A 15297-nucleotide genomic window follows, 5' to 3' on the forward strand; every position below is an offset into this window, starting at 1 on the left:
CGAAAGCTTCATTGAAATGATCAATGACATGGAAAACAGAGATAGGAAAGAGACAGAAAAGTTGGGAAATAGAAGTGTGCCCCATGAATATTTTAACATATAATGTAAGAGGGCTGGGAAGGAGGGTTAAGTGGTCTGCAATCAGGTGAGGAAACACAAAGTAGATTTACTATGTCTTCAGGAGACGAAGAAACAACAAATTGATCTCACAATGTGTCAATTCTTATGGGGCGATTCTGATGTAAGCTGGGAGATACAGCCTGCAATAAACATAGCAGGGGGTCTACTATGTTTATGGAGTGATAAAAGCTTCAAAGTAGATAGGAGGGTCTGCGACAGGGATTTATATTGCTGGAAGGAAAGTGGAACAACAAAGACCAGAAGCTCTGTATAATCAACATCTATGCCCCCTGTGATACTCAAAACAAAATGTCAGGCAGAGTTCTATAGGAGTCTATAAAATAGCTCAAGAATCTAAATCCAAATGGTTTATGGTGCCTGGTGGGAGATTTTAACAGTGTCAGGAATGCATCGGAAAGGGTGGGCATATCACAAAGAGGGATGGATGATACACCCAGCAATGAATTCAATGAATGGCTAGAGGATCTTGAAGTGGCTGAACCACCATGTATTGGGAAAAAATTTACTTGGTTCAGACCAAATGGAACAGCCAGAAACAAATTAGATAGAGCGCTTGTTTCCTCAGAATGGCTCACCAAATCGCCAGCTAGTTCGCAATTTGTCTTAGAACGAAACTTCTCTGATCACTATCCAGTGCTATTCAAATCTAAAAATGTCGATTGGGGGGCCAAACCATTCAGAATACTTGATTGTTGGCTCAAGGATAAGTCTTTTGGGAAGATAGTTAAGGAATGTTGGACTCAGACACAGCTGAGTGGATGGGGTGGCTTTGTACTCAAAGAAAAGATCAAACGTCTTAAGGAAAGGCTGAAGACATGGAACAAAGAACAGTTTGGAGACACATTTAAGAGGGTCCAGAAGCTAGAGGCTGAGCTTAATAAGTTGGAAATTGAAACAGCAGATAGGCAGATGACTCCCCAAGAAAGCACGAACAGGAAAAGGCTACAGCAAGATCTTTGGACAGCAGCTCAAGCACATGAATCTTTAATGAGGCAGAAGGCGAGATCTAGATGGATCAAGGAAGGCGACTGCAACTCCCGCTACTTCCTCCTGTTGATTAACTCACTTCGAAGATCTAATGTCTTAAATGGTGTGGCTATTAATGGTTCCTGGGTTGACGACCCAAGTAGAGTAAAAGAGGAAGTCCGTAGCTTCTTTCAGCAAAGATTTCAAGAATCCATGCACAGCAGACCAAATTTAAATAACATCAGCTTTCATAGCATTGGCCAACGAGAAAACCAAAGGTTGGTGGATAGCTTCAGTGAGGAAGAAATCAGGACAGCGGTGTGGGACTGTGATAGTGAAAAGAGTCCAGGGCCCGATGGACTTAATTTTAAATTCATCAAGCAATTTTGGCAGATTATGAAACTGGATGTCCTTCGATTTATAGATGAATTCCACGCAAATGGTGTTATCCCAAGGGGAGCCAATGCCTCTTTTATTGCCTTAATACCTAAGGTAACTGACCCGCAATGCCTCCATGACTTCAGACCTATCTCACTCATAGGCTACGTTTACAAGATCGTGGCTAAGCTGCTAGCCAACAGAATGAAGAGAGTTATGCCATTTATTATAGATGAACGACAATCTGCTTTCATAGCCGGAAGACATTTATTACACAGTGTCATCATCGCTAATGAAGCAGTGGAGGAAGCAAGGAGGGGACAAAAGTCATGCATGATATTCAAGGTGGATTTTGAAAGAGCCTATGATTCAGTTTCGTGGGATTTTCTTTCTTACATGCTAAGGAGACTGGGCTTCTGCAATAAATGGATACACTGGATTGAAGGTTGTCTTAAATCTGCCTCGGTGTCGGTGTTGGTCAATGGAAGTCCCACAGCAGAGTTTGCTCCACAAAAAGACCTTAGACAAGGCGATCCTCTAGCGCCCCTACTGTTCAATATTGTAGCTGAGGGGCTAACTGGACTTATGAGGGAAGCAGTCAAACAGGAGATGTTCACTGAGTTTCTAGTGGGGGAGAACAATGTACCTGTTAGCATATTACAATATGTTGATGACACCATATTTTTTGGAGAGGCTAACATGCAAAATGTCAAGACAATCAAGTCGATCCTGAGGGCTTTCAAACTTGCATTAGGCCTTAAAATAAATTATGTGAAGAGCTGTTTTGGGGCTATGGGACAATCAGAGCAGTGGAAAATGCAGGCTGCGGGTTACTTGAATTGCAGAATTTTGTCCATGCCATTCACATATCTGGGAATACCCATAGGGGCTAATCCAAGGCGTATTGAGCTATGGGATCCGATCATTAGAAAGAGTGATAGAAAATTAGCGAGATGGAAACAGAGACACTTATCCTTTGGGGGGCGAGTGATTCTTATAAAATCCATCCTAACATCTATCCCAATCTTCTTTCTCTCTTTTTTCAGGATTCCCAACAAGGTAGCGGACAAGCTGATTCAAATTCAGAGAAGGTTCCTTTGGGGTGGAGGAATAGATCAAAAGAAAATAACATGGGTCAAATGGGACACAGTTTGTCTCCCAAAAGGAAAGGGTGGACTGGAAGTAAAAGATATCAAGACGTTCAATAAAGCATTGTTGGGAAAGTGGTGGTGAAATTTGATGCAGCAAAACACAGAATTATGGACTAAAATACTGAATTCGAAATATGGAGGGTGGAGAGCACTAGCTGAAGGAAAAAGAGCCAGCAATGAATCAATATGGTGAGAGGACCTACTGTCGTTGATACATGAACAAAAGATGAATAATGTGTTACAAACTGAAACAGAATGGAAGGTGGGGTGTGGGGACAAAATCAGATTTTGGGAGGATCAATGGGTAGGAGGAGGGGAAGCATTAATGATGAAATATCCCAGGCTGTATCAAGTCTCCTGTCAACAACAAAGAGTCATTCAGCAAATGGGGAGACAAACCAAAACATTTTGGAGTTGGAATCTTGAGTGGAGAAGACCCTTATTTGACAATGAAGTAGATGCGGCTGTCAGATTTATGGATGAAATATCACAGATACCAATCCAAAATCAGATCACAGATTGCTGGATATGGAAACCAGAAACTAGTGGGCAGTACTCTACAAGAAGTGCATACCACCTGCTGCAAGAAGCAACAGCAGGGGACAATCCGAATGAGGCATTAGAGGACCTATGGAAGCTAAAAATCCCAACAAAAGCTCTAATTTTTGCATGGAGACTAATCAAAGACACATTACCAACCAAAGCTAATCTGAGAAGGAGACAAATCCAGATGAATGACACAATATGTCCTTTTTGCAGAAGTAAGGAGGAGGAAGCCTCTCACCTGTTTTTTTATTGCCCAAAGACACAGCCCTTATGGTGGGAATCCCTTTCCTGGACTCAAACCATGGGAGCTTTTTCTGTTAATCCAAGACAACACTTCATGCAGCAACCAATTGGCATAAATGGAGGAAAGCAGTATTCTAGATGGAAGTGCTGGTGGGTGGCCCTTACCTGATCTATTTGGCAGCACAGAAATCGAAATGTTTTCCTAAATGAGCCTTTTAATGGAAGTAAGCTGTTGGAAGACGCAATATTTCTAGTATGGTCATGGCTTAGAGGGTTGGAGAAAGATTTTGTAGAGTCCTATAATTACTGGTCTAGTAATCTACCAGTAGCTTTTTGTATATAGGACAGAAATGAAGGGTAATACACTGTAATAGTATATCAGGTCTGCAATTTGGATCATAATACTAGTGGATCCAGCAGCATACCTACCACTAATATTGCATTAATAGTACCCCTGGTACTTTCATCCATTTATAATATATTATATTTTTGCTGATCAAAATAAAAAAAAACAGTTCAAGAACCACAAACCCTCAAGATTTAGGGGATGTATTGTTATTCAGCTATGACTCATTAAAACTCTAATCATCCAAAGTCCAAAATTACGCAATTCAAGAACCACAAATCCTCAAGATTCAGGGAATGCAATACTATATAACTCATGAAAACTAATTCTCCAAACATTATACAATTCAAGAACCACAAACCCTCAAGATTTAGGGGAAGTATTACAAGTCAGCTATGACTCATGAAAATTCTAATTACTTACACATTTCAAGAACGACAAACCCTCACAACTCAGAATTCAATCAATTTCTTTCCACTACACTCATTCTTAACAAAATTCACAAAGCTGAAACTGCAAAACTTAAAAACACTACAATAACAATACCTGGAAGATTGATCTAAGAAGGAGACGGTGACATCGTCCGAAATTTCGCGGTTCACCGAAACCCACTCCACCGTTATCGAAGCGCCAGGTTCAGGATTAGTCTCACGACTCCAGCGATCGAATTGCTTTGAATCCATCGAAGAGAAAGCGAAGTACAAGCATATTAGGAAGTAGCCGTTGGAAATTAGAACAAACTAAAAGATAGTAATATTGATCTAAAAGATAAAATTGATCTGATCTAAAAGACAAAAGATAAACCAATCTTACTTTAAAATAAAATAAAAGATTAATGTCAAAAGGATTGATTTTTTTTATTGAATTTTTAATAGACCTAAATGATTAACAGATTGTTTTTAATCCATTGGTTGCAATCTGAATAAAAAAATTTATCCAATCTATATAGGAACAGGAATCGGAATGCTAATGGAAAAAGGGAAAATATAAAAAATATCAATTAGATTAAAATATGTTTTTTGTTTTTACGAATATAAAAATATTCGCTATAAAATTTTTCAGTATGTTTTTTATTCTTACAAAATTAAAATATGTTGTTTACTGACCCAAATTGTATTGTTTTCTTACATTGATTAGACATTGATGTAAAAAATATCATATTTTACATTTGTTATATCCATGATCAATGTAAAAAATGTTGTCACATTTATATCGATTATAAATGGTCATATGCATAACTGTAAAAGTCATCATCGTATTTGGATTTACTCAAACCAGTGTCCAAGCCAAAAAAATGATATATTTAAATTTTGTGAAAATAAAAATTATATTAAAAATCTTACAAAGACGAATTTCGAATATTTTTATATTTATGAGGATAAAAAGCACCTTACCAATAAACTAGCAAAAAATTATTTACACAATTACCCATTGCTTCTTTTTTTTTAAGAAAATTATGATTCTTTATATTAATTTCTCTAATATGTTTAATAAGTGTTTCATATAAATGCGAAAAATTTATCCTCAATTTTATAATAACTAAAACTAATAAAAATTGTATTATAGCTTGTGTCTAATTTAACGAGATGTTACAATAAATCTTATATATATATATATGAAAAAGATCTTTTGTTACATATAAATAAGGTGATAAAATGGACTTGTCGAGTAAGTCTGAACCCGTGCTGATAAAATTTTGAACTTGGACTTATTTTCTTTAGTCCAAATTAAATGTAAATTTTTTAGTTTGACCCAATCATGATTTAATGCACATTAACATTCAAAAACCCATTAAAAGCCAATAAAATTAGACTTTTATAGGACTTGAGTTTCATTTTTAGGCTCAAACTAAATTCAAGCTTTCTTGGAATGACCCATTATCGCCGACCAATATCGAACTAGCCCACATTGAATCCAATAGCCCATTTTGCTACTTATACATATAATCATTATTCACGTGAATTAGAAAACTCAATGACGGGAAAGGTTTCGGGGATTTTTTTCCTACACCTAACATTTTTCCAATACACTCACCCTGAGAGGGAAAAATAAAAAATGTCCTTACATATAATCCCATACGGATTGTAATTGGACTTACGGATTAGTAATCCGTATGACCCATATTATATTAAAAATATATTTTACAAAATAATTTAAAATGCATGGTCCATACAAGTCTCCAACATGTGACTTTCGCGTCATTAGCTTGGCGCTCTAACTAATTAAACTAATAGGTCAATTATGTTAAAAATAATTAGTGTCGCTATATATAACACTAAAATTTATAACGTATATTTAATACACATATAAGTTTACATAATAAATTTTGTAACCATTAATTTTGATCTATTTTTTTTTTACATATATAAATTTTTAATAAAAATCATAGGTTTAATAAAAATTTATATATATATATATATATATATATATATATATATATAATACATTAGTAGATCAAAATTAATTGTTATAAATTTTATTATGTAAACTTATATGTGTATCAAATATACGTTAGAAATTTTTGTATTATATATAGCAAAGTTAATTAATTTTTAGCGTAATTATTCTATTAGCTCAGTTGATTAGAACGTCGTGTTAATAACGCGAAAGTCACGGGTTCGAGATCTCGTATGAATTATACAAAGAAAAGAAAAAAGGAGGAAACGAAAAAGAAGTAAAAAAAAGATAAAATTAGAATTTTTTTTAAAAATAGGTTGAGTGTAAAAGAAATGTAAATGGTACAGGAAGAATAATCCAAGGTTTTGTTATAAATCGGGTAGGTCTTGGACTAGTTGAAACATGTGGATCGAAGGAACTTGGGCCTAACTTGTCACTACCTTAGAGTGCAGGGTGTTGCTAGGTGCACCAGTATTATTGCTTCTGCACCCAATAATTTTACTTAATTCCATAAATACCCTTGTGCTTTCTTCTTCCTTTTTAAGTTGGTTTCTTTGTTTTTTTTTTCATTTACACTACTACGCTTTCTTCTTTGCTTTCTCCCTTTCGTGTTGGTTTTTCATTGTTGAGAAAGGTCCCGCTTCGGTCGAGGTGAAAGAGGTATGGAGGTTCGTCAGTGGTGATTGTTGCGGTGGTTGGTTCGGTTGTTAACGGAAGTGGGTTGTCAGAGGTACACCATAAAATTTGTGTTTGCATAACATACGGATTAAGTAATCTGTAAGTTTTAATATAACTTACGGATTACATAATCCGTATGTTCTATATGGATTATGTAATCTGTAAGTTAAATTAAAACATACAAATTAAGTAATTTGTATGTTTTATACGGATTTTAAAATAAAAAAAATTAAAAAATTAAAATTTTAAATATTTTTAAATTATAGATATGTTAGTATTTATTGTTTAAAATAAAAATTATTTGTTTATTTGAAATATAATTCATAATATTGTTTTAAATGTTTTTAAAGAAGTGTAGATTGATAATTAATTTGTAATTACTTTTTTTTATTTGACTACGTATACATATGTTGCGGTTATAATTTTTTATGTATTGTATGGTTATGAATTGTAAGTATAAAAAGTTGATGTTATTGGTTTTTAATATATAGGGTTATCAATTTTAATGTTTATAAAATGGTATGCAGTAAAAAATTACGTAAGGTTTTGTGCGATAGTATATGTATGGTGTAGTTAGGAATTGTTTGTTTATGATGTTGAAAATTTTGAATGTGTTGTTAAGATAGGTGAAGATCAATGGATGTATAACAATATAATGTCTGAAGAAGTTGATATGAATAATCAAAATGAAGATGAAGTTGGTGTGAATGAAGAAGAACATGTTGATTGTTCTGATGCATTCAATACTTCTTAGGTAAGAATGTGATTTATTGTTATAAAATTAATAAAATGAATGTCCCTTTAAAGACTAAAATTGTGTAGCTTGCATTGCATTGTAGGTGTTTGCTACCCGAGATGATGTTTTGCAGTAGGCTCGATCAGTCGTTTATGAAATTGGATTTGTGACAATGATTAAGAGGTCTGACACTAACACTGGTATGAGAGGAAGGACTTCATTTGTGTTAATTGGTTGTGAAAGGAGTGGTTAGTATAGGTCTAGGAAGAAAGATTTTTTTAGAAGAAATACTAGTAGTAGGAAATGTGGGTGTCCCTTTAAGCTTCATGGGAAACCAGTGGTTGGAAGGCAAGGTTGGATGGTGAAGTTAATGTGTGAAAGTCACAATCATGAATTGGCCAAGTCATTAGTTGGACATTCATATGCTGGTCGATTGACTAAGGATGAGAAGACAACTATTGTTGATATGACAAAGTCAATGGTGAAACCAAGAAACAATCTCCTAACGTTGAAGGAGCACGATGCCAATAGTTGTACAACAATCAAACAAATATACAATACAAGAAGTGCATATCGTTCTTCCATAAGAGACAATGATACTGAAATACAACATCTAATGAAGCTTCTTGAACGAGATCAGTATATTCATTGGCATATATTAAAGGATGAAGATGTTGTATGTGATATCTTCTAGTGTCATCCTGATGCAATGAAGTTATGCAATGCATGTAATTTGGTGTTTTTGATAGGTAGTACCTACAAAACAAATAGGTACAGACTCCCGTTACTTGAATTTGTTGGTATGACACCAACGGGGATGATATTCTCTGCTAGTTTTGCATATTTGGAGGGAGAACGTGTAAATAATGTGGTATGGGCTCTAAAACAGTTTCGAGGTCTTTTTCTAAGACGTGATGCCCTCCTTGGAGTTATGGTGACCAACAAAGACCTAGCATTGATGAATGCCGTGAAAATTGTATTCCCTGAGTGTACTAACTTGTTGTGTAGGTTTCACATCGACAAGAATGTCAAGGCAAAATGTAAATCCCTAACTGGTCAAAAAAATGCATGAGAGTATGTCATGGATGCCAAGGGGAGTTTGGTTGATTGTTGTTCCGAGCATTAGTTCGACGATTGCCTTAAGATGTTTGAAATTGCTTGTTCACCATGGCCAATGTTTGTTGACTATGTTAACAAAACATGGATAATTCCCCACAAGGAAAAATTTGTTAAAGCCTGGACGAATAAGGTGATGCAGTTAGGAAACACAACAACAAGCAGGTACGAAAATGTTCTTTTTTTTGTTATTAGGGTTGATGAATTCATAGATTTTAATTATTGTATTTCTTTATTGGGATTTGAGTATTTGAAATGTAGGGTTGAATATGTTCATTGGGCTTCAAAAAGACTATTACAGAATAGCCTTGGAGACCTATGTAGTGTTTGGGATGTCATGAACAACATGATCACGCTGCAACACACTGAAATTAAGGCATCCTTTGAGACAAGTATACATGTGGTTGGACATGTTTTTAAAAGTTACCTTATACAAGAGGCTACTTAGCATGGTTCAAGGTATACTTTAAATCAAATTGTTGTTGAGTATGAGCGTGTACATTATGCAGGCAAAAACCCCTCTCGTTGTGGATGTGTGATGAGAACTACTCACAGTCTTCCATGTGCATGTGAGCTATCCAAATATGTTCTTGGTACCATCTCACTTCAGACAATCCATATGTTTTGGCGGAGGCTAAGTTTTTCAGACCAAGGGTTATTTGAGCCCTAGTGACCATAATCAAAGAGATGAAAACCATATCCAAGCGATTTAAGGAGCTTGATGTTTGTGGCAAAGTAACTCTAATGAGTAAACTCTAAAAAATTGCCTATCCTGATCTAAACTGTATGTGTCCTCCTCCAGAAAAGGTCAACACCAAAAGTGCACAGAAGAAACCGATGACCAAACACCAAAGATCAACAAAGCATGATCCGTCTTACTGGGAGTATGTTGATGCTTTATATTTTGTGTAAAATAGTAATTCTTCAGTCAAGCGTAGTGCATCATCTTCTGACCAGGCCATCCAAGAAGGATCATGTTGATGTTGGATCAATTTCATCTGTTCATTCACGATTCCATTGAAAACATTGTGGATGTGAAAACTGACGGTAATTGTGGATATCGTGCAATTGTTGCGTTATTAGATATTGGTGAAGATTCATGGTCATTGGTGCGCAATAATTTGCTTAAAGAACTTGCCAAATGGTCTGATGAGTACATCAACCTCTATGGTGGCATAGACAAATTTGAGGAATTAAAGAGGTCTCTGCTTGTTGATGGATTATCCATGGTATGTAATTTATGTTTTGATTATTTTTTTAAGTTTAGTTTACATAAATGTAATCCGTATAACTAGTTTATGCAGGTTACTATGGATAAGTTGATGGATATAACCGACATGGGATATGTCATTGCATCAAGGTATAATGTTATCATGGTATCATTGTCTCTGTAACAAAGCATGACGTTTTTTCGCGTAATATGTATTGGTCACATATTTGGCAATCATTTTGTTCAGGTATGTTCATCGTGTTCATATTTTTTAATTAATGAAATTAATTGTGTTATCGTAACTTGAAATTTTTTGTGCATGTACAACATGTTTATTTAAGAGACCGTTGTCCCCTACTGCCTGTAGCTTTGTTATGGTCTAGGAATTGTCATCCTCAGGCAAAGTAGTGGCCAACTCCATATATTAGTAGAATGCAACAATACAAAAATTTGATGATGTTCAAAAGAGACTATGTTGATTTAAGCGAACAATGAACATTTACATACTGATGACATTGTAATGTACTACATTAATATATAATTGGTTCACTACATATTCACGTAATTATGTATTATACATTACGTTAAAGTTAACTGTTTAGGGATACTCCTTAACTTAGGGTTTAGTCTTACGTGGTTGTTATAGTTAACTGTGACGTCAATACCAGGGTTTAGTGTTACGCTTTAGGGTTAAATAATTTATCTTTCTTTCTTAGTAATAACATTAATAGTAACATTAAGAAAATTCAAATAAGCTTGGTAAAACGAAAATGTTGTCAAATACAATAAAATTATAAACAGCCTAAATTTTTTCCTAAACAATTGAAAATGTCTTCAAGCGTGATCCGTGTGCCGCCTTCATCGTGACCTGACATAAACATTGCACTCTACATTGACACCCCTAGTGATCCTTAACCAGTCTTGCATGACATCGTGTGCTTTCGTGCCTTCAGTCACTATCCTGAGGTTGAGCAACCACTCCAACCTTTCTGTAATTGCTTGGCAAGCCTCCTATGACATTGACAACAACAGATAAGGTATTACCATATTGCATAATTAAATTAAATGAAATTAAAAATAACATGAATTTATATGTTACCACTGCATGTCTAGGCTGCTCCACATCAAAAGGTGCATGTGCAGGTGCTTCCTCCATAACTGCTGCTACCACTGGGAACTCAGGCATATTTGGTTCCACATATGTCTCATCTTGCACGACAAGTGGATGTCTGGGCAAATCCCCGGGCTGTTTCAGCGTCATGAATGGATGTGAAATCACGTAGAACCAGTGGATGCAGTCCAGTGCACATTGTCCAAGCACAACACAAATCTTCCCCACCAGTGCAAGGTACTCAAAGAAATGCATCCATCTATCGTCAATATCTTCGAACGATAACCTTGATCCTGGAGAGTGTGGAGTAATGGTTTGAACATACCCAAATTGTTGCACCACCCTCTTTGGTCTGTGTATCACGACAACGGGACCCCATCGGATATGTCCAGCAAAACATGAAATGAGGTCAAACTCTCAAACTGCACGGTGGTCACCGTAAGGCATCCAGGAAACATCAGCAGTCGTCAATTGATCAAACGTTTTCGATACGTCGATGCTGGTAATGACTTCGTAGAGGCTTTCGTAGAAGTCCAGCAGCAGGCACGTGGTGACCTTTCATCATAGTCTAGGTCTATAAAAGCCTCAACAGTGGATGGAAAATGCTCATAAATACAACACTACACAAATTTGATCAAAACAAAACAAATTTCAAATGAACATATTCAAAACATATAAAAAAACAATTAAATAACAATCATTGACAATTACCTGTAATAGTGTGTATATCCAGCAAGTTGTCTGCCGTCGTTCTTATAAGTATCATTCAAATTATTGTACATATGCACTAGGGCGGAAGCTCCCCATGCGTAGCTTCTACTCTGACTAAGGTCTCAGAAAGCATCCAAGAACATGACATGCACATGTGTTGCACTCTTGTTAACAAAAAAAGTGTAACCTAACAAATGCAGCAAATAAGCTCGAGCTACTACAGTCCAATGTCTGGGCTCACATTTACTATGATAAATCTCTCGTAGCCATGATAGGCATACATATGCCCCATGACACTGTACTATCTCAACTCTAGCTTCATCTCCAATGACTTCAACTAACTCCATTAACATCAACGCCGCTTCGTCGACATGAAGAGTGTCAAAGTTGTGGAATGCGCCTATGATGGGCAGATGAAGCAAAAAGGCCACATCATCGAGGGTGATGGTGACCTCTCCTATTGGAAGATGGAAATTGTTTGTTTCCTTATGCCACCTCTCGACAAAAGCCGATATAAGCCCCTGATCGTCAGTGTCCAATGAACATGCGATCAAAGGACTTAATCTTGTGCCAGCGATTAGCCCTTTAATTTCAACAGCAAGCCTCCCAATTTTTTGAACTTCCTTCTATGGGAGGATAACTTCAATTCAGGACGTTCCTAAAAAAATTAAAATAATTTTAACAATTTTAACAATAAAAACAAATACTTATTGAAATATAATTTATTAAAAACTATAAATACCTCTCCATTTCAAACAATGATTGCAACATGATCAGCATAGGCAATCAACATTGACGGGTCATGCAACCCGCCTGGAAAACCCTCAAAATCATCAACAACTTCATCATCATGTTCGAATACCTCTTTAGCTATGTCATCCACGTGAGAAGCATCCTCAACAACAGCGACAACTACCTGTTGCCTACGTGCGGATGTTGTGGGCCTTCGCCGCTAGGGAACATCATCTGAATCACGATTATCCTCTCTCCTCAGGGCTCTTCCTATAACTCTGCCTAAGACACAACCTAAACCTCTAGTTCTAACCATAATCTGCAAATTTCCACATACATTAAATTTTTTGTCAAAATTCAAACAATAATTAAGTCAATTACAATACAATCATTCCTAAATAATAAAAAATTATTTTATAGTTAAAAGAAGTACAAAATCCATATATTTAGAATTAAAAAGAAATAACTATTTAAAAATAAAATTCAAAATAAACTATTTTTTTATTTATCTAATAAACAATAACCATTTGCAAACAAATAATAAAATAATATATTTATATTTCATAAAAAAAATATTTATAAACAAATACAAAATTAACATATTTACAATTAGAATTAATAACTATTTCAAAACATAATTCAAAATAAACTATTTTTATTTAAAACACAAACAATACCTATTTTTAAAAAAAAATTAAAATTTATATATTTACAATTAGAAATAAACTAACTATTTAAAAGCATATTCAAAATAAACTATTTTATTTCAAAAATTAACAATAACTATTTACAAACAAAAAAAATCATATATTTATATTTCATAAAAAACCTATTTAAAAACAAACAAAATAATACTTTTTATATAAAAAAAACTTTTTCTATTAAAAAACTAAATTTTCATTTTTTTTAATAATTAAAAAATTAACATACAGATCATCTAATCCGTATGAAGCCAAAAACAAACCAACACTAGAAGCCATTAACGAAGAACACGAAGCTTACCTCGATGGCGGAAGCGGCACAGATGGGTGGAAACGTCCTCAATGCCGACAGCAAGAGCACTCAACAACGACGACACAAAGGAAACCAATGAAGAAAGCAAGAAGAAGAAGGTGTAGCATGAGGGGAAGAGGAGACAACACAGCGTACGGAAGAACAGAGGAACAATCAGGTCAGGTGAGGGAAGATTTTTAAAGTTTAAGTGAAGGACATTTTTGTCACTTCACTTAAATTGCTGGGTGTACCAACAATAATACTGGATGTACCTAACAACACCCCAGAGTGCAACTTCTATATTAGAACGTTCAAAAATTGTTATATATCATTTTTCTTTTGAGCCATTTATTAAAATAATTGGGAATGGTTGACTCCTCACACATAGTTGGTAGTATGAAAATTATTTATTTGTCCTAAAACATTTACCTAGATACGGGGTTGGTTTATTTTATCATAATTCTTATGTCAAAAGTTGGAATCGAAAGGGGATACAAAACAAAAGCCAAGAAGACCAAAATGAATATTATTGAATTATATATGGATGAGTAGTATGTTTTATTTTCAGTTCCTTGCTTATAGTGTCCTGTTTATATTTATATGTTTCTGTATGTTTATATTTTTCTATAGAAGTCTAAAGATCATCTGATTATACATCAAGATGATGTATTCTGCTGAGTGCACGAACAAAATAACAGGAGGAGAAAAAGAATAAAACTAGATACAAAAGCACTGTTTTTAAACATAAATGTCTCTGTTGTCCAAAAGCAGAGTTTTCACATGAAAATTGCAAATGAATATAAAACATTTTTTTCTTAAAAGTTGAGAAAATTACAAGACACTCTCTCATAGGTAATATATACATCATATATTTTTCACAACCTAATTTTCTTTATTTTTGAAGCTATTACGCTACATATTATATAGAAATTATTTTCATTTTCTATCTCTCTCTCACACACACACACTCAATCAGTGACTTTCAAACAATATAATATTATTAAATTTTATTTAAATAAATTATTTTTTCATCAAAAAATATCATTGTATGATAATATAGAGTTTATAAATATTATTATTATTATTATTATAAATTATAAATAAAAAATATTTTTCTTAACTAAATAACTTCTAAATATCATATAGTATCAAGAAAAGGAAAGGAAAAAGAAATTAAAAAAAAAAAGTTTAAAGAAAGAAGGAAAAAAGTGAGAGGAAAAAATTTGTTCACATAAAGTTGAGGTTTAAAAAGTAAATATGTTAGTACTTCTTTTCCTATATATTAATATAGCAATAGCCAATAGATATAAAATATTGTTTTCAGTAAATGTAGTCTTCCGAGCCCCCTGAAGGACCTGCCTCCCCTACTAATTTTATTCCATCATTCTTTTGGGATTACAATTGGCATGCACGAATCACTATGAAAACCCCCTTCCCAAATGATAGTTGGTCTTGGATTGGAGCAATCTCATAGCGATCAGAGCCTTTCCTTTTAACCAAGTGAACTTGATCTTTCAAAAGACCAAGACGTCTGTGATGGGAATCAGCATCGACAGAATCTTTTACCATTGAACAACTCCTGATTTCGAGGCTCCCCGAACGAACAGTTACAGTGAGTTCAGCAACAAGAAGAAGAACAACAACCACAACCATAAACCAGAAGAGAACTGATGTGCTGTTGACTGGTCCTAAGGGCCCAGCTGGGGCTACTGAGGCTAATGGGGCGCAGGTGAAGCCCAAAAGGGATGTTAAGAAACCTGGTTGGTTCTCAGACCATGAGAGTTGAGAAATAACTAGAAGTTGCAAGACTTTTTAGTAATAGTCCAGCATTAGGCATAAAGT

The 15297-nt window shown here is 34.7% G+C and overlaps 1 long non-coding RNA gene across 4 annotated transcripts in view; it reads right to left on the reverse strand.

The window, feature by feature from the left end:
* Nucleotides 1-4515, reverse strand: part of LOC114413534 — a 37684-nt gene extending 33169 nt beyond the window's left edge. For all 4 annotated transcript variants that reach the window (XR_003666930.1, XR_003666928.1, XR_003666929.1 and 1 more), the window contains exon 1: nucleotides 4318-4515. This is a non-coding gene — a long non-coding RNA (uncharacterized LOC114413534). The remainder of the gene's footprint in view (nucleotides 1-4317) is intronic.
* Between the last annotated feature and the right edge of the window lie 10782 nt (nucleotides 4516-15297).

This window comes from Glycine soja, chromosome 1 (assembly GCF_004193775.1).
Source record: "Glycine soja cultivar W05 chromosome 1, ASM419377v2, whole genome shotgun sequence".
NCBI classification, from domain to species: Eukaryota; Viridiplantae; Streptophyta; class Magnoliopsida; order Fabales; family Fabaceae; genus Glycine; species Glycine soja.